The sequence below is a fragment of the Halichondria panicea genome, chromosome 6 (genome assembly GCF_963675165.1).
Source record: "Halichondria panicea chromosome 6, odHalPani1.1, whole genome shotgun sequence".
Taxonomy (NCBI): Eukaryota; Metazoa; Porifera; class Demospongiae; order Suberitida; family Halichondriidae; genus Halichondria; species Halichondria panicea.
The window spans coordinates 6828255-6847614 of NC_087382.1; the positions used below are offsets into that span (position 1 = coordinate 6828255).

Sequence of the window (19360 nt, forward strand, 5' to 3'; positions counted from 1 at the left end):
CACTCAGGTATCGTCCCATCGACCATCAGACGACATGGCCTCGGCACGCAACTTCTGAGTGTGTAGCAGCTGGAGACATATCCACCTCCTTCATGGGTCCATTCCTCTTATACGTTTGTACACGAGTCACTCTAATACCCGCCTGAGTGAAAACAATAAAATTATATCAGAGGCACGAGGCACAATATTACACAATATTTATGCTGACACTTTTATACGGAAGTTTGAACACATTTTTAAAAGTAGAGGGGTGTGTTGTCGGCTAATGAGCGTGCCCCCCCCCCCCCCTTGGCCTAGACCTGGCTGTTCCGGAGTGTCAAAAATAAAAATCGATCTACTTGGCAAAATCGATTGCGATCTGCAAAATTCAGATCAAAACGTCAAAACTGCATGCTCAGCAAATCAATCTGCAAATCGAAACTGCAAATCGAAACGGCTAATTAATTCTGACAAAAAACCCTTTAAACATTCAGTTTTAAACATTCAGTGTATTAACTTGACCAAGAAATTGAATAAATATTTTTTCCAAGTGAGTGTCATTGAGTGTCATTGATAAACGACTGATCATCACCCCAGGCTATTCCATACTCGTCCTATACACACAACACGATATTTTGTACCGTAATTATAGCATTCCATGCATCCAAAGCACGAGCTGAGCTTAGTGGGCAGAAAGTGAACGGTAAAATGTAAACACCATAGGTGCATTGATCATCGCAAGATCATCGTAATCAAGATGATAAAACAAATGATACCAGTGAACACATCCAAAACCTTGGATACTGCCTCTTCCTGTTCCGCATAATTATGATCCACATTTGATCCACATTTTCTCCACCCCTATCACACCGGACCCAAGTTCTTGCATGCATGGCCTGCATATATATATATATACACGAAGCACGTCATGTATTATATTATATCATATTACATTATGTCATGCATGTCGAATGATAATACACAGCAAAAACTGATATTTAAAAATGACGTCAACTGTTACCAAATATGACAATTTAACCAAAAAATCCAACTGTATGTTAATGACAATGTGTATGTTCAATGTACATTTCGCTACCGGGGTCAAAGTCTGTATTACTTGCAACATACTATGATCCAAAATGAAGTTCAATTATGCCCATAAATGGTGATGACCACTTTTAGTAAGAAAACTGCAAAAAGCGGTCCCGTGGATACATCAGAGAAAAAAAGTCTATATAGCTAGCTAGCTAGAGACAGTACTCTATTTTCTTCTGATAGAATCAGTATAGTAGTGTTAAATGGGCGTGGCCTGTCCATATAGGCTCCTTTCAGACGATCGTCATCCACACTCTGTGAGTCTTTTGTTAACATAGCAGGCTAAGGGTAGCTATCAGAGAATGCGGGCTAGAAACCTTCAATCGAACTTTCTATCTACGTACTTCCTTCATCCTTTCGTTGTGACGTCATAGTTTTACTGAGCATAAACGATGTTATCCAAAGCCCCCAGGGATATTAGTGCATGCGCAAGCAGTCGATACCAGGCCCACTTCCATTGAGGCACAAACGGGTGTGGGCTACACTGTTTTCGAAGAGTGAATGTTATTGCAAAAAAATCGACCCCCAACATCACAGATACATACCAAGCATACATACCAAGCACATTTTGAGCTTGACTAAACTTAACATGTCTAAGCTTACTACATAATTATTATTTGCTAGATCTTTTTGTTTATTACTATTATATACTACTATCAAGAGTTCATAAGAAGAGAAGAGTATCGAACTGCCTATACTGCTACGTAAAAACTGTGCACAAAGTAACGTGACATCCTGTTAGATGCACGTGAGATAATCGCAATTGATGACGTTGCACACGAGCTTGCGCCTCATTACGCAATGCAATCATGAGTGCTAGTAGGGCCGCCCATCTAGAGTGCTAGTACGAGTATCGAGTACGAGTAATGGAGGATCAACTGGACTCTTTTTCTCTCTACTTAGATGATGATTGTGAAGATGTTGAGGTTGAGGTTGAAGCTGAAGAGAGCTGCAGTCAAGTTCCAGGTAAAAAATTAAAAATAAAATTCTTATTTACCATGCATATTAGACTGCTACATGTGTACATACATATTGATAGCTAGCTACATCTCTACTGGTTGCTCTCTCCTTATATAGGGTTACCATTACACGAAAATAGTACACAGATTACAAATGCTAGCTAGTTGCTTTACGCATCTATGCTTCACGTAATTATATATTTTCCTCTGTCAAGTTCCAGGTGGTAAAGCTGGGCGTAAGCGAGGTCGAGGCAAGGGTGGTGCTGCTGCCTCTGGATCTGCTGTGAAAAGGAAACGTCGATTGTTGAACAAGGAAGAAAAGGCTCAAGTCATACTCTCTATATGTAATGTCGACATTCGTGACCTTCTTTCCTACGTGAAAGACACAGTTTCCGGTGAAAAACACTTAGTTGAGAGCGTTGCTAGGCAGGAGTTTTGGAAATGTCTGCAAATCTCTGAGACTTTGGTCAGTGAATTGTTGCGCACACTTGCAAGTTTGTTTGGTTTACTCTACAAAAACTGTGACAAGGGTAAAGACAAGTACATGAAATTCCAATTGGAGTGGCATCAATGTTGTAGTGTTTTTCTACTGCCTCCCGGAAAAAACTTGTCTGATGTAGGTATTGATTCCAAAAAGAAAGTGGAGCTTGCCCACTTCCAGCAGCGATGGATTGGATATTGTGATGGAAGCTGTGCCGACAAGCATACTAGGGATACATACTAGGGATACTAGGGATGCTGTGATGATATCAGTTTGCAGTGCTGTGTACAATTACCTTCTCAAGCGTGTGTCACAAGTTCAGCAGTCATTATTGATGGAAACAAGCAGTGGCATATTAAAAGGGGATGTAGACTCTGTTTATTACCGTTTCTGTGGAGCAGCTCTCGCAAGCATGCTACATGCTCGATACAATAAACGTCAATCGTGTAAAAACGATCAGAGAGAAACTATAAACCAGGAAATAGAAGTGCTGAGATGTATTCAGTGTACAGACAAGGATCACATTCCTGGAGAACTAAAGTATCGTGATCGAGGACACATGTACTTCCCTTCCAAGGATTTTTTGACAGTCCTAAGGGGAATTGATAGTTGTGTCATGGAAAATGCAAACGAATCTACTTTAAGAAAGTATGGTCCCGACATGATCGATGTTGCCGTGAAGCAAGTAGAGGCTACTCAAAAGTTTCAATGCCAATTTAAATCTTTGGTTACAAACTGTCTGTTGGAAAAGGATGGTACTGTTGATGTACTAACGTTTGACCTCGCTATTAAAGTGGTGTACAAAGAACTTTGTCGTAAACTATGCCATACTCGTCTTGGCGAATATATAAGTGCGACGCAGCAAAACTTGGCTGCTTTAAAAGGGAAGTCGACTCTTGCTGGCCAAAATTTAAGAGATGAACTATTGACATCACATGTGAACACAAAGTCATTTTTGAATTAAAAAAAAAATTTCACGTCACATGCAATAATTACATTACAAAAATTAGTTCTGTTTCTCTCCTGTATATTGTTTCTTAGTTATTTGCATGCTAGGAAGGAATAGGGGCATATCTCGATAGTATTTTCCACTGTGGTGACTTGCTGAAACTGCTTTGCTACAGAGGTACTTGGCTCTAGAAGTCGTATAATTGACCGCGTCTAGCTTGTTTCCGCTTAAATACTTATACTGGGAAAACAAAGTTTCCACAGCACTTCCAGAGACTCTTAGCGGAACCAAATAATATCCAGGGTAGCGAATGAAAAAATCGTTGCAGAGCAGTTTGAAGCCAAACACATCAATGCGTAGGTTGTCCCAGGCTGTTGTGTATATAGATAGTGCATGTGTTTATTTATAATAATTATTATAGTGCGCATTATATAGACTTACTTTGCCATGATAGGAATAACTTCTGTCTGGCATTACAGGGATGAAATTGTTTATCGTCTATATATAATACATTCGGTGAGTCATAATTCCAACTAGCGTTAACAATAATACTTACATTTTTTCACCAAGTATTCATTCCATTTCAAAAAGAATTGATAGCCTTTATCAATACTCTTGAGGACCTCGCTGTCGTTATCCCTGATCTTGGTGTAACAAACAAGTCCTCTCTCAAAAAGCTGATTGCATCCTTCCAAGTATAGCCTGGTAATCCCAACTGATTGGGCATCTTCAGGAGGTGGAACTTGATGAAACAATTCCGTTAGAACCTGCTCCTGCTGCAATTCCGTGGTATATAGTGAGTAAATACATGCATGCATGTACGTATATATTACACCTGCATCACTTTAGCAGGAGCTACGTTCAACTTTGTCCATGCGTCACGTAGGACGTAAGATTCTCGGAGACGAGGTACCATTCGTGCAGCACCCAGGTTACGTCTTTCAACTTCACGTTTGAACATGTCAATTATTGTTCTCCATCCAAAGTTAATGCCATTCATCTCAAATGACTTCGTCCCTCCTCGTTGCGAGGAATAGAGGGCATTGATCATGTTCTTTAGCTGAAATATTCTTTAGCTGAAATATAAATATTGGAATTAGCTATACAGGAAACAAGAAAATTTCCACTATATATACCTGATGGCTTGGACAGATAATCCAATAAATCATTCTTCCTGGGTTGAAAGGGTTCCTAAATTCTGGCTTTACCTCATTGGTCCCAAATGCGCCCTTTACTCCACTCGTTGCCTTCACCACAGATATATTGGGAGCAGCTGCATCACATACTAAGGCATATGTATTAAATCCATACAAATGAAATGTCTTAATAGACTCGAACACACACGACAAAATGAATTTGCTTTCAAGTGGACCAGAGCTTGTGAAGTATGGACCAACCACATCAAACCACATCAAACGGTGATGTCAAATCACGCCATAAAACTTGCAGTATGTATGCGGTTTGCTTTGTTCGGTAGTCTGGATCTAGCAGCTGGTAAACGTCAGTGAGAGAGGCAAGTTCTTCATGAGTCATTGCGAGTCCGACTAGCTGATGACTACGAGAATTCCACATCAACCGGCATACAACCTTTACTTCATCAAAAATCAATACACCATCACCGTGCGGTACCTTCAGTTTTTCTGCTACTCTCTGTAACTTGCTCTGTAACTTGAACTCTTCAAAACGCTTGGCTTCTTGTGCAAGTCTTGTGTGTGAGGCTCCTATATAATAGTATAGTATATATAATTATATGATAGTTGGTACTGTAACACTGACCTGCTTCATCACGAAATGCTCCTGTATATGACTGCAGTGTTGCCCGAGAGGGTAGCTGAAGAAGACCGAAGCTTTTCAACGCATCATAAGCTGCAGGAGATCTAGTGAAAACAGCTAATGCGAGCCTTATTGTTACAATGCTCCATCGATTTCTTCGACTGCCGGTCACTGCATTATACAAGGTGCATGTATTATATAATTATAATGAGCATTGATAATTATATAAGTGCTTAAAATACCATTTTTTTGTTGGTCTCCTTCCAACTCCTTCTTGACGTTTTGAAGGTCACTTTTCCACAATTCTCGAAGAGCTAGTCCAACTCCATGGTTGTCGCCATCAGTGAACATGGATTCAAGCTCCTTAGCGTTGGAGACTTTATCCACAATATCGCACATTTGGTCATGCTGATCTTCACTAAGGCTTATTTCCGTGTGTGTATAGTTCTTTAGCAGTGCTGTGCGCTCCTGTTGCATGTTCTGCCGCTTCTTCTTCAGGCTTTTCGGGGACAGGTACTTTTCAGGAAAACGTGAAGACGCATTCACATGGTGTTGTTTCTGTTCGGAGGTAGTATTTTGCACTTTTTTCAATCTCTGATTAAGTTCATTAATTAAGCACTTGCAACCTGAACACATTACGTCAGTCATATTATCTTTCTCCAAGAGTTTATGCCATAGCTTACATTTGCCAGAATCGATTCGCTGGACAGGATGCACCGTACGTCTCAGTTTCTTAGGATCGTATCGAATAACATCATGATACTTGGTTTTATACATGTCGGGATTAATCCCTGGACAGAACTTGTAACCGCCTTTCACGGAAACCTGGTCACACAATAACATGTACTCATTAACAGTGCCAATCTTTCCCTTCTCCTTGCTAAAAAGAAGAACTTGGTAGTCATATTTGCCTGCAAGTCTTTTCTACAGCAAGTTAATGCACCAGCTCCATCTACCTTTGTGCAAATAGAAAACATAAGATCAGGATACTTCTCTTTGCCAGCTTTCTCAAACTCAGCAAGTGTAAAAGCAACAATCCTGGGCCTCTTTTCACACTCTTGGACTTGAAGGTCAGTTGTCCTTCGCTTTCCTAGCATATGATTTGTAATATCCTCCATCGTGCAGCTCGATCAGCTTTGAACGCGAGCAATTCATGATTTCATCCTACGTTTCTACTAATCCCCCACGCCCCCAAAAACGTCACGGTTAACATTTACTGGAAGATTACTAGTAATTTTACAATGTTGAATCGCGTGCTAGTCATGTTACTTTGTGCACAGTTTTTACGTAGCAGTATAGGCAGTTCGATACTCTTCTCTTCTTATGAACTCTTGAACTCTTGCTACTATACTAAAGTATGTGTGTATTTATGCTGTACTTGTACTTGTGACACTGATTCGATAGACCAACCCTATACGGTATAGTTCCTGGACTTGGGACATCTTGCCTTGTCAGTGGCGGATTGCAGGGGGGTGCCATGGATCCCCCCTTTCAGACTAAGCTATTGTGGCTTTACTACAGTTTGTGTTTACAACTGAACTACTCAATAATAAATCCACTAGCCACCGCATCAATCTGTGAGTTGGCTTATGATGGATTTGGATGCTTATAATTAAATTATCTTCTGATCACCCCTCCCAACATAACTATTCATGAATTATTGCATATTATTACAATATAATCACGCTAAAAACTTACCTCTAAAAGCTGATAGAGTAGCCTACCCATAGAAAACTGCTTATTATCTCACCTGAAATTCTATTCTATAATTATCACTATTCTATAATTATCACACACCTGGGAGAATTACATACCTGATTCTCACATTAAAGATACATTAAAGATACCACGTGCTCAATGCTGGTACCTATAGCGTGCACATAGCTCCAACACAGCGGGCACAACAAATGACGTTAATATTCGGCTATGTTCTGTGAATCTATGTCATACATTGACTATTAGGAAGACCTCAAGCAAAAATTGTGTTACGACAATTGACAAATAGTTTGTACTAATACAATTCACTCTAGACTCCTTATTGATTGTAGTAACAAATTTAAGTAACAACGTAATCAAATATCAAATAATTCACAGAAACAAAAATATTATAGCATATTATAGTCATTTCATATACATACATTTCAGCGCAAATAATCAAACTAGTGATACCAGTGAAGTGAGCAAACTAGTGATACCAGTGAAGTGAGTGGCACTTGATAGATGGTAGATGGTTCTTGATAAACACCCAGAAATCTAATGGTAGGACAAGTTGATAGGTGGAGTTCAACAATTATGAAGTGCAGGGAGTAAGGTAAGGAATGTCAAGGAATGTCAATTGTTGCTTTTTTACTTACCTAAGCTGTGAGCCGGTAAGACGACTGTGTATTACTGTCCTTAGCAACTCTACGTAAAGTTGTATGTACTGTGTCCTAAGCAGTACTGTGTCCTAAGCTGAAACTGTCAAGACACCAGATGATTTTAGAGAGGTTATTGTTTCACAAATTGGAGATAGTGTATCTAAGAAAACAACGTTCCCTATTATTTTAAGAAGTCAGAAAAGGTGTGGATCAATAATGTGTGGATCAGGATGCGTTGGACTTAATTAAAGAGACAGGGAAAGTTGGTGTATCGGTCCTGGAACTGGAAAGAAGCGCGATAGACCTGCAGATGATTCTGATGATGACTGCTCGGCTTTTAAAAGTTAAGCTTCGTACGAAGCATGGCTCTTTCTATTCCGGTGTTCAATATGCTATGTGGGCAGATATACTAGTAGGTGGAGGCCACGACAGCATGGATGAACCTCCCCCGGCACCGGAATGTCCAGAGTTAGAGGGTCAAGTATGTCGGATGCATTTACTGTACTGGCAGGATCTATTGCTTTCACCTCTGCCTAAAGAAATAAACCATAATTCTCCAACTAAATCCGTTACACTGCGTGGCAAATACATGGAGCAACTCTGCGATCTTGTGCATTTAAAAGAGATAGGTGCCCTTACGGAAGAAGAATATCAGGAGCAGAGAGTGACTATCGTGAATCTATGAACCAACTAAGTACAGGCATGGACCCAAGAAGTTATGATTATTGTTATACATATGATATCAAACAAGCCAAGTATGTATTTGGAAGAAATTCAAGAAAAACTGTTCTACTTAACTGGGACTTACGTTCATGTATCTACAATTTGTCGCACTGTGCAATATCTTGGCTTCACTAGGAAGAAATTACAACACTGCAATGTGTGATGATAATCTACGAGGAAAATTCATGGCAGAAATTTCAACATAGCTATGATTGTATGGGTGGATGAGTCTGGTCACAACAGAAAGAACACAATTAGAAATTATGGATACAGTATGCCAGCAATAGATTATAGATTATCGAATTAAATTTGGAGGAGTCAGAGTGAAAGGAGTCAGAGTGAATGCAGTGTCTTTGATCTTCTTGGGAATGTCGCCCTCCTCGCCGTAGGTGTCCCGTCAACACTCTTTTTGGCGTTTTGCGTAGCTTTTGCCTGGCGAGTCCCTTCATTCTGGTACAGTTGTGACCAAGGTACCCATCATATACAGGAAGACCCAATCGGTCCGTCTTCCAATGGCCTTGTTGGTTGCCTTCCTGTGTCATGTTGGCTTCTTGCAGCAGACCTAGGTTAGTGATGTGGTAGTGTGAACCGCATAATGACATTGTGCGACCAGTTAGAGTGGCCGCGTTTCATAATTGGGCACTCAATTTTGTACAAGTGGAGAGGGCAAGTCAGTCTCTCTTATTGTGTAGTCTGGCGGCATTTACTACAGCTGCATACCATGGTTAGCAAGCGCTCAGAAAATTCTTAGGGCTGCTCGAGATAATGTAGAAGTTGTTTTGCACCCTTTGGCAGAAAGCGTCTGTCATGCATCCGCATCCCACATGGTACAGTATTCCGGGAAATCATCTTTTTGTACCAGAGTGTCAACTCTTTGAGCTTTGAGACTCTGCCATCTCTTTTAAAGGTTTACTCTATAAATCCTGCCATCCTTCCTCCTTTGCCGTCTTTACCGTCTTTATTAGCACTGCCGTCTTTACTAGCACTCGTGCCGCGCAGATTTGATTTAGACGATCCTTGATTGCTCAGGCACAATTCGTTCGAACCCAAACACGTACAGTACTTTTGTGCAAGGTGTACTTTTGTGCAAGGTGTGGTCTGTACAACATGCATGTACCCATAGTAAATTCCCTGAAGGTTCAACGATTCAAACGCACTTTCTGGGACTGGGACTCTAAGGCTTTTTTGGATGATGTAGCTGCAGCAGTATATTATATAGATATATAGACAGTGCGTGCCAGCTGGACATCGATCTAAATAATTGTGGCACATTTGGATATCCCCACACCACACACACCTTCACCTTCTGAGGTAGCAGACAGCTTGAAACACGATCGTTGGTTTCTCAAACACAGACTTCGACTCGACTAGATAGATTCTAGTACTAAGCTAAGGTGTTGGAGAGTAGATGCTGCCGTATTGGGTACACTATAATAGTAGATAGAATAAATGTGGGCAAAGTTTTAAGAAGTATTTGATAACAATGGACCTCTTTCCTCCTCTCCTTAAGTTGATCCATCTTCCATCTTCCCATCTCCACCTTCTTCTCCCTCCCCCTCAGATTCCAACCTGTCTTTATCGTATTAGCATCGAACTTTGCCGCAAAATATTATAGTACCGTACTTAACCGTCGAACCGCCCATAATTATGTTTTGATAGTTACATTTAGGCTAAACAAGGGGTGGGCGGATATTTGATTATGTGGCTACTGAACCGTGCAAGCGCCCACCTAACTCAATTAACACTCGGTATTCGGTATTCAACAACACAGCAGAGGCGGATCCAGGGGGAGATCCAAGGGAGCAAAGAGGAACCCCCCTTTTGCTCAAAATATTAAAATTGATTTTTAGCTATCTACAGTCATTTACAGTCATGTTTTACCTATTCTACTTATGTAGTAATGTCAATACCTGCATGTAGTCCACTCTAGAAGGAACAGAACTTAGCTAAAAGCAGTGGCAGCTTCTTTACTCTTTCTCAACTGATCGCGTTGCAAAAACTGCATAGTAAGCAGTAATTAATTGGATACAAGATGGGGATAAACCCACATCCATGTGTCCAGTGGTCATGCAGCTTTGATTTTGTGGTAATTTTGTTCAACCAGATTACTTATTAAACAACAATGAGTAACAGAAAGAGACCAAGTCAAGTGCCAATTTCAACATTCTTCAAAAAGAGTAAAGCAGGTACGGTTTCACATAAATAAAAATCCAAATCATATAAATTATGATAAATAAACAACAAAACTTATAAATAAAAACAACTTCAATTGTAGGTTCAGAGTCACAGGATGCTATTGTCAGCCCCGCTGACTCGTCTCCCCCTTCATCTCCCCCTACTGACGTCCCCAGTGACACTGAAGATTCAGACAGTGAACTTGAGATGGAGGAGGGTGACTGCGTTATCCGGTGTGGCTTAGGTGGTGCTACCTCAAGTGATGATTGTGACATTGGGAAACTCCTTAACTCAGGGGTAGATATTAAGAGTTTAACAAGAGATCACAAGTATCGAATCTTGACTACCAATCCCAATACTGATCCAGAGAGCTATCCACGCACCAGACCATGTCCTTCAAGCAATTTCCGTCGGTTCAAACCAGAATGGCTGAGATCATACCCGTGGATGCATTACAGTCAATGTTCTGATGGAGTGTATTGTCGTGCCTGTGTACTTTTCTCACCATATCAGGTTGGTGGTCAAACGCTTGGTAGATTTGTTTTGACTCCATTTCGATATTGGACAAAGACGGCATATACAGCAACGGTTCATTGCAAGACTGGGTACCACCGCAGTGCGATGGCCATAATGACAGAGTTTTTGGTGCGATATGAGTCGCCATCTCAGGCTGTAGATGCTGTTATGAACAGTGAAATTGCACAGACAATGGAGAAGAATCAAAAGGTAATAGAGTCCTTGTTGCGAATTGTTATCCTGTGCGGCAAGCAGGGACTACCTTTACGTGGTCACAGAGACGACAGAATTGATTGGCAGTCAATAGAGGGGTCAAACGAGGGCAACTTTATCCAGCTGGTTCGTTTTAGAGCAGAAACTGATACCATTTTGTCTGGCTATTTGGCAACAGCTCCAAAAAATGCACGTTACACTTCAAAGACCATCCAAAACGAGCTATTGACTGTAGTTGGCCGTAGTTGGCCGTAGTATTCGAAATGACATCATAGCTGAGGTGAAGTGCGAAGTACTACTCCATTATTGCTGACGAAACCACTGATGCTGCCAACTACGAGGAGCTCTCCCTTGTTTTCCGATATGTTCTCAACGAGGAGGTACGAGAAGTGTTCGTGGACTTCCTTGAGGTTCAGAGAATAACTGGGAGGGTGTTGGGGGAAGCCATTATCAGCTGGCTAAAGGCTCATGACATCTCTCCTGCTGACATGCGCGGTCAATGTTACGATGGGGCTTCGAATATGAGTGGTGCTAGATCTGGTGTGAAGGCCATCGTTCAAGAAGATGCTCCTAAGGCAATGTACTACCATTGCGCAGCTCATTGCCTCAATCTAGCAATTGTTTCCGCATGTCGAATCCAAGCCTTCAAGAATGCAGAGTCCTATATAGGTGAAATATCCAGGTTTTTCAGCTACTCAGCGAAGAGACAGAGACTACTCGATAGTTCGATTGAAGCTTGTGACTCCACATCCAAAGCCAAGAAACTGAAGGATTCATGCCGAACACGCTGGGTTGAGAGGATCAATTCCTACACAGTTTTTCTTGAACTCCTTCCTGCTCTGCATCTCTGTTTGGAAGCTATGGTCCACCCAGAATTGCACCCAGACTTTGGAACAGATTGGAATTGGGACGGAGAAACAATATCCAAGGCAAATGGTTTTCTCTTCCAGCTACAGTCACCGTTGTTCTTGATATCGCTCCAAATTTTGCTTCAGGTGTTTCAACTGCTTAGAGAACCAACAATCAAGCTACAATCGAGAGCCATTGATGTCATGTCAGCTTACAAGCTGCTGAACAGAGTGGTTTCAACGCTGGAAGCTATCAGGAGTAGATCTGCAATAGAATTGAAAAAGCAATTCACTGAAGCAGCAAAAATTGGGAAACAGCTCCATGGTGAGCAATTTCAGCTGACGACACCAAGGCTATCTGGGAGGCAGATGCATCGCAGCAATCCACCCTCAAGTGATCCAGAAGAATACTACAGGATCACACTGTATAATGAGTTTCTGTCTCATGTACAAACTGAATTGGAGGAAAGATTTGTTAACAACCCGTCACGAAGTATCACCATCGGCCTTCTCCATCTTCTACCAACCGAGTGTCTCAAGGTCAGTGATGATGTCATGGTTCCTGACGATCTGGCAAAGGCAGTTGAGATTTTCAAAGGTGATCTGCCCCATGCTGTGATGTTCAATATTGAATACGACTCATGGGTGCGGCAGTGGAAAGACAGTCCACCGACAAATGTTCCAGACACGTTAGGAGCTGCCTTGAGAGAGTGCCATGTGATGACATATCCAAATGTGAATCTTCTGTTGACATTGGCTCTGACACTTCCTATTACATCTTGTGAGAGCGAGAGGAGTTTCAGCCAACTAAAACTTATCAAGACAGCCCGACGTGCTACCATGTCGGAATCGAGATTGGGTTCACTTGCTTTAATGAAAATTAATCGTGACCGATGCAACCAGCTTTTGTCTGCAGAAAATATGAAAAAACTAGTAGTATCATACAGCCAGCTACACCCAAGGAGAATGAAACTCCCTTTTATGCTACCTGATGATTGAATGTCTTTATATTATGTGTTTTACAATCAATTATTAAATACTCTAAGCTCTTGTATAAAAATTACTCATTTACTCACTCACACACTTACTTAACTTCTTGATCTTACTATCACTGCACTGGAGCCATAGCTATTATAATAATAGCTAGACATAATCTTACATCTACTACAGACCTCCCTAGGCCCTAGGCGCCCCTAGCCCTTGGCCTAGCACTCAGGTGACAGGAAACGACACCGGAAATGGGCGGAGGTCACACCGGAAGTGGGCGTGGTCCAATTCTGCGTGCAGCTTAATTCAACTTCACCCTTCGGACCCTTTTCTAATGTCTAGATCCGCCTCTGCACAGATAACAGACTTGAAAGGATACATGTATGCAAGATAAAAAGCAATATATAGCATAATAATTTGTGAGCTCAGTCTTCCTCATCTTGATCTTCAGAGTCTTCATCAGGAAGGGATCCCCCATGAGGGATCCCCCATGCTGTCGAGTCTGAGGAGTCCTGGTTTACTTGGTCATCCTCTGTTTCATCCACAGACTAAAAAGAAATGCACAGCCTTCAGGAATGATGATAAAGAAGACACTCTGCCACAACTGTCAAGAGGAAAAGGGCTGGAAGTACCATGTGTTCTGGTGTGTCATCTTGAACGCTTGATGTCAGTTCTAGAATAGATCCAACAAACTTGTACAACTATATAGATCTAGCTAAAGTCATTGTTTCTGAGCTAGCACTCTAGATAAGTGCTAGCTATATCTCTAGCTCTCTAGCTAGCTAGCTAGATCTAGCTTCTCAATGTATCCTGTTGACCTTTTGACCTTTACCCGATTATACGCATGCGCTATAGTGGGCGCTTCTACGATAGGACTTTCAGCGGTTAGCGGTTCGACGGTTAAGTATACATTTAACAGAACCTCAATGTACACCTTATTTTACATGTTACAATGGTACAGTGTGGCAATGTACAAAAGACTATGCGAAGCTAGTCATGCACGTGGTCCGGGTCTATGTATGTATGTATGTCTACCGTGGACCGGCAGGCCGGCATGGACCGTTAATGACTCGTGATCCTTCTACGTGAGTCAATAACTTTAGCTAGATAAAGATATGAATATCGTCAAAACTAGCGATAAGAAGGATCCTCAGAAACAGCTAAAAAAGAGGCTTGCAAGACCCAGAGAAAGATACTATCTGCCACGGTGTCATTTGCACAATATCTTTCAGCAGATGCTTGCGTCACCCTAGTATTAGATTGATTATCGAATAACTGACCGTGGACAGTGTTTTTATACTACTATCAACTGTATGACTCTGAACAGTTTTCGAACTTGTTTATTTTACTCCTCCTGCCATGTACATGTACTCAATAATTATGAATTCTGGCTTTACAATAAATAGTTAGGCACATTTTCATATAAACTTTGTTTTTTAATTGCAAGTTATTGAACGACTTTGGGCTTGAAACGATCCTCCACCTATCACCTAGCCGAGGCCATTATGTTCTCCATTGCTGCCGGAGGATGTTGTTGAATCCACTTTTCAGGTATAAACAGCTATTGTGTGCTACCTGTCCAGGCTCCGGTTTAGCCACTTCTCTGGTCCAAGACTGTGCACCAACACTCAGCACTTATCGCCTTTTTTCCAGAGTCCAGGTAATACAACCAGTAACTTATTGTTTTGTGGCTATCTACCATGGCATCCAGGTGGCAGACAGACAGACAAACAAACAGACGAACTAGAGCACTTTCCTCGGCTGGTGACATGATTATAAAGAACAGAAGAGTGATATGCAGGAATGTAGTGATGTATCAATATAACAGACTGGAGGGCATGCTGAGTTTTTAGTGGTACATGAGATATGCTAGGGCTTCTTGGCTTCGTTCTCGAGTTATGCCTAGCTTTGCTTACCTTTTCAGAAGAGTTCGTAGCAAAACTTGTTCACCGAGTGTTGCTGCTCTACGTGGCAGTGCAAGAGTGAGAAAGCTTAAACTTTTGGCATTGGTATTGATCGTTTTTAACAACGACCATTCGTCGATCATTACCCACTCTTTCATTACCCACTCTTTGAGTTTCCCTGTGATTCGATTGCTTTGTAGGTTGTGGGTTAGCCTCGATCCCAGGCCGCTCTTCCTCGAAGAGAGGGCCTGGTATCGACTGTTTGCGCATGCGCCACATAATCCCCAGAAACTGGGGACTCCGGATATCATCGTATAATGCTCAGTAAAACCATGACGTCACAACGAACGGAAGTGGGTTGAAGAAAGTGGAGAAGAAGGTTTCTAGCCCGTGTGATAGCATTCTAATAGCTACCCTTAGCCTGCTGTGTTAACAAAGAACTCACAGCCTGCAACAGTGTGGATGGCAATCGTCTGAACGAAGGGAAGGCTGACAATAGCCTATATGGACAGGCCACGCCCATCTGACACTAACCTTGGTGAAAGTCTACATGTAGACTCTATCAGAAGAAATAGCATGCTGTAACCTGCTGTAACCAAATGTACAGCTCTGTCTCTAGCTAGCTAGCTATATAGCTCTGTGTATGTAGTGTTCTTTGTGTGTATATGTTATTCAGGATATTTTTCGGGTAAAATGTCAGTTTAATGGAAACATTACGGGGAAATTATCCAATAATTTTGCGCATGCGCAAACAGTCAGTAGCAGGCCTCCTTTTGAGGCCTTGTGAAGGAGGCTAGTTGTGGGTGTGTGTTGTTGCATATCATGAAGCTGTATGTATCATTCATGCACGCAGTCACCTAAAATTATGCCACGTAAGCTTGTCAGAAGAAAAACTGGGAAATCCAAAGAAACAGGCGACGAGAGAGGACCAGATAACAAATGTGTGTGTGCGTGTGCATGCACACGTTTAATGTTTATATAGTTGTATACAACAGACTTCACTTTTTTGTCTGTCATCAACACTCATTTATGAGATTCACCCATAAATGAACAGTTGTTGTACCATCTGGATTTGACCCCCAGAAATAATTATAGCAGAGTTAATTAAACTTTGCAAAATTAATTCACAATCTCCCACTCCCATCATCACTCCCATCATTACTCACCACACACTTACAGTCGATACTGACCTCTCATGGAAGTCCCGAGCACGAGGTAGTAAGGCTACGTGAGAAGTCAACAAGCAAACGGTCTCCATGAAGATCTACACTCAATTATGGGTGAACATAAAGACTCAATCGGGCATATTTCGACGACTTTTCGACGACTTTTTTGGGACGAACAAATGAAAGCAATGAATGCAAAGCAAATGAGATGGCATCCCATGATAAATTTGAAAGTTTTGTCAACTTTTGTCTCTTCGCACTTCTGGTTTTATCAAGTTGCCTTCTGAACGTACTCTAAACGTACTCTACGTGATTACACTAACTACTTTAAGAGTAAGGAAGGATTCCAGCCCGAGGTCGATTTAATGTTAAAGAAGGTTCCAATGAATCAACTGTATTTTATTTGATGAGATGAAAGTGAGAGAAAGTTTGGTGTACAATAAGTACACTGCTCAAGTGGTAGGATTCACCAAGATTGGAGATCTGAACGATCAGTTTGAACAGTTTGATGCCAATCACATTCTTGGTGTTATGGTCGGTGTGTTCAATAGTCTGCGATTCCCTTAGTGACACTAATGGTGCAAAGGGAAGCAATAGAACGTTTAGAGCGGTTAGTGACCAACAGGAAACTATTTGGCAAATCCACACATCTACTTTTTCTCTGAGGAATTGCTGGTCCCATAATTGCTGGTCCCACTCATTTGCTCGTATCATATAGTGCCGATGCAGATCAACGGCAAGCACATCGGTTGGACTCACTGTTGTATGATGCAACGATGTCACTTGCTGAAGGACACCTAACATCGATTCGAGTTAGCCTTGCAGCAGAAGTAATCCATCCAATTAGAGTCATACTGGATTTCAGTACAACAGTGGCTGAAAGGTCCGGAGACAAGTGAAACTCAAAGAGTTCCTAGACTGTACATCTCAGCTCTAAGAAGGCCTTCCTGGCTCAAGTTATACAGCTCACACAGCAAAGCTATTATAAACATACCGTACTTAACCATCGAACCGCCCATATAGCTATATTTAGGCTAAACAAGGGGTGGGAAGATATTTGATTATGTGGCTACTGACCGTGCAAGCGCCCACCTAACTCAATTAACGCCCACCAAACTCAATTAACACTGTCAGTAAATCAACAACACGTACAGATACATGTATATATATGCAAGATAAAAAGCAATAGCATAATAATTTGTGAGCTCAGTCTTCCTCTGCATCAGAGAAGGGATCTGTCTACATCTGAGTCTGAGGGGTCCTGGCTTACTTGGTCTTCCTCAGATATGATGTCAGATATGATGTCAGGGAGAAACCTCTATGTCATCCAGAGCATTAGCCAATCCACAGACTAAAAAGAAACGCACTACTGTGATCGCTGGATGCCCAGGATCTTGACACCCAGTCAAGATTCCCAGCTTTAGTGCTTTAGTGGTGGGTACGGGTCTGTCCTGCTTGATCCACTCCTCCCATTATTGTACATTTGTCCATGGGCTGGATGATCGATCCAGGAATGATGAGAAAGAATGATGAGAAAGAAGACACAAAAGGGCTGGAAGTACCAGGGAAACAGGGAAACAGGGAAAGCTAGTTTGCACAATAGCCAATTGCTTTTGGCTTACTACTTTACATTGCGCATGCGTGAATCTTGTCGCCTTGTGGCGGGCCACGCCCATCTAAGACTGCTAGATTGCGTTAGTAAACATCCAGTGTCCTATGTGTCCAATGTGTTCTACTTGACTTCCACATAATTATGCTATGTTAATCTTCTGTGTGTCAACTCAAGCATTGTCCATAATTATTGTTGTTGTAACATTGTTGTTGTAACAATTTGTGTACCACGTATGATTATTTTATCTCAACTCCAGGGCGATGTGTGGATGTTGCTGTATAATTATATAGAGCTAGAACTTAACATTGTTTTCCGGCCCCCCTCATTTTACTCACATTTTACTCACTCATACTCATACTTTGACTAAAATTAATAATTTAATTTAAATAATCATTATTGTTCACTTCATTTTATTGTTCATTTCATTATTTAATCATAATGGTTATTCATTATTTAATCATTATTGCTCACCTGGAGATAGTCTTCACCTGGAAATAGTCTTCACACAACAATATCTTGGTGTTAAAGCTTCTTTGTCGAGCAAAAGCTAAGAAGCTTAAACATGCAAGGTACGGGATCACTTCAGCTAAAAATACGTAGTCAAGGCTTCAGCTGAAGTGATCCCGTACCAGGACCAGGAACAATTGAATACTGTACTGGTTGTTGAATCCTATACGTACTTGACTCCAGGTTTTGTCTCATGCATGTACGTTGTTAGTCTTGAGTTGCTGTACTGTGCTAGCGCATGCTACATGCACTGCTCTTCTGGTTTCTATATTATCTATATTATCATGTTGCTCTAGTTGGACTTGGAGTGCAGTCAGATGGCGGGTGGCGGGAGCAGAAATTGTTGGGCTCACCATTAAATACTTACCGTCGCAGGGTATGGTTACCCAGAAACAGGAAGGTAAAAATGTAGATAAAATATAAGTATAATAATCATAGTCATGTTTATTGTATGTTGATGCAGCCTCCAACGTATTTCCGACAGTGTTACAGAGAGTTGTTACAGAGTTGCAGTTGAAACCGGTAACAGTAGAAATCTACATCAACGGTTCATGTTCAACTACAAAAGCTGTCATAGGTACGGTACGTTTTACCTTTTGAAACTTCAATCCAGACGAGTCATCCTGATAAAATCTATATGCTGAGATATATTATGTTTGTGGAACGAGTAGTGGGATCGTGCAAGTTAAACGCAGAGCCCATATGTATTATGGTAATACAGTTAAACAATGGTCCTATCAAGAACTATCAAGAAGATGGTCCTATCAATCTTGAGGCGATGTGTGTCCAAGCATGTTTTGCATGAAATGTTTTGCATGAAATGAGCGTTACAAATCAGCTTCAGAAAACTGCACGTAAGCAGGCCTCTAGAAGTTTAGAGATAGAGCAGAGCATTGCCACACAATGATATGCTTAGTGTTCACATACAGGGGCGTAGGGAGGGGGAGGGCTGCAAAAACTACACTAAGAGCCCCACCTTCTCTCAGCCTGGGAATTACTGGCAAACAGCATGTCCAAGAGCTAGCTATACTATACTAGTAACTTTGATTCTTTAGTGCAACTAAGCTAGCTAGCTACCTACGGCTAGCTAGAATTGAAGCAAGGTGTGCGCAATGC

General features: G+C 41.4%; 1 pseudogene; it reads right to left on the reverse strand.

The window, feature by feature from the left end:
- Positions 1 to 2841: 2841 nt before the first annotated feature.
- Positions 2842 to 6142, reverse strand: LOC135337298 (uncharacterized; annotated as a pseudogene).
- Positions 6143 to 19360: the final 13218 nt, after the last annotated feature.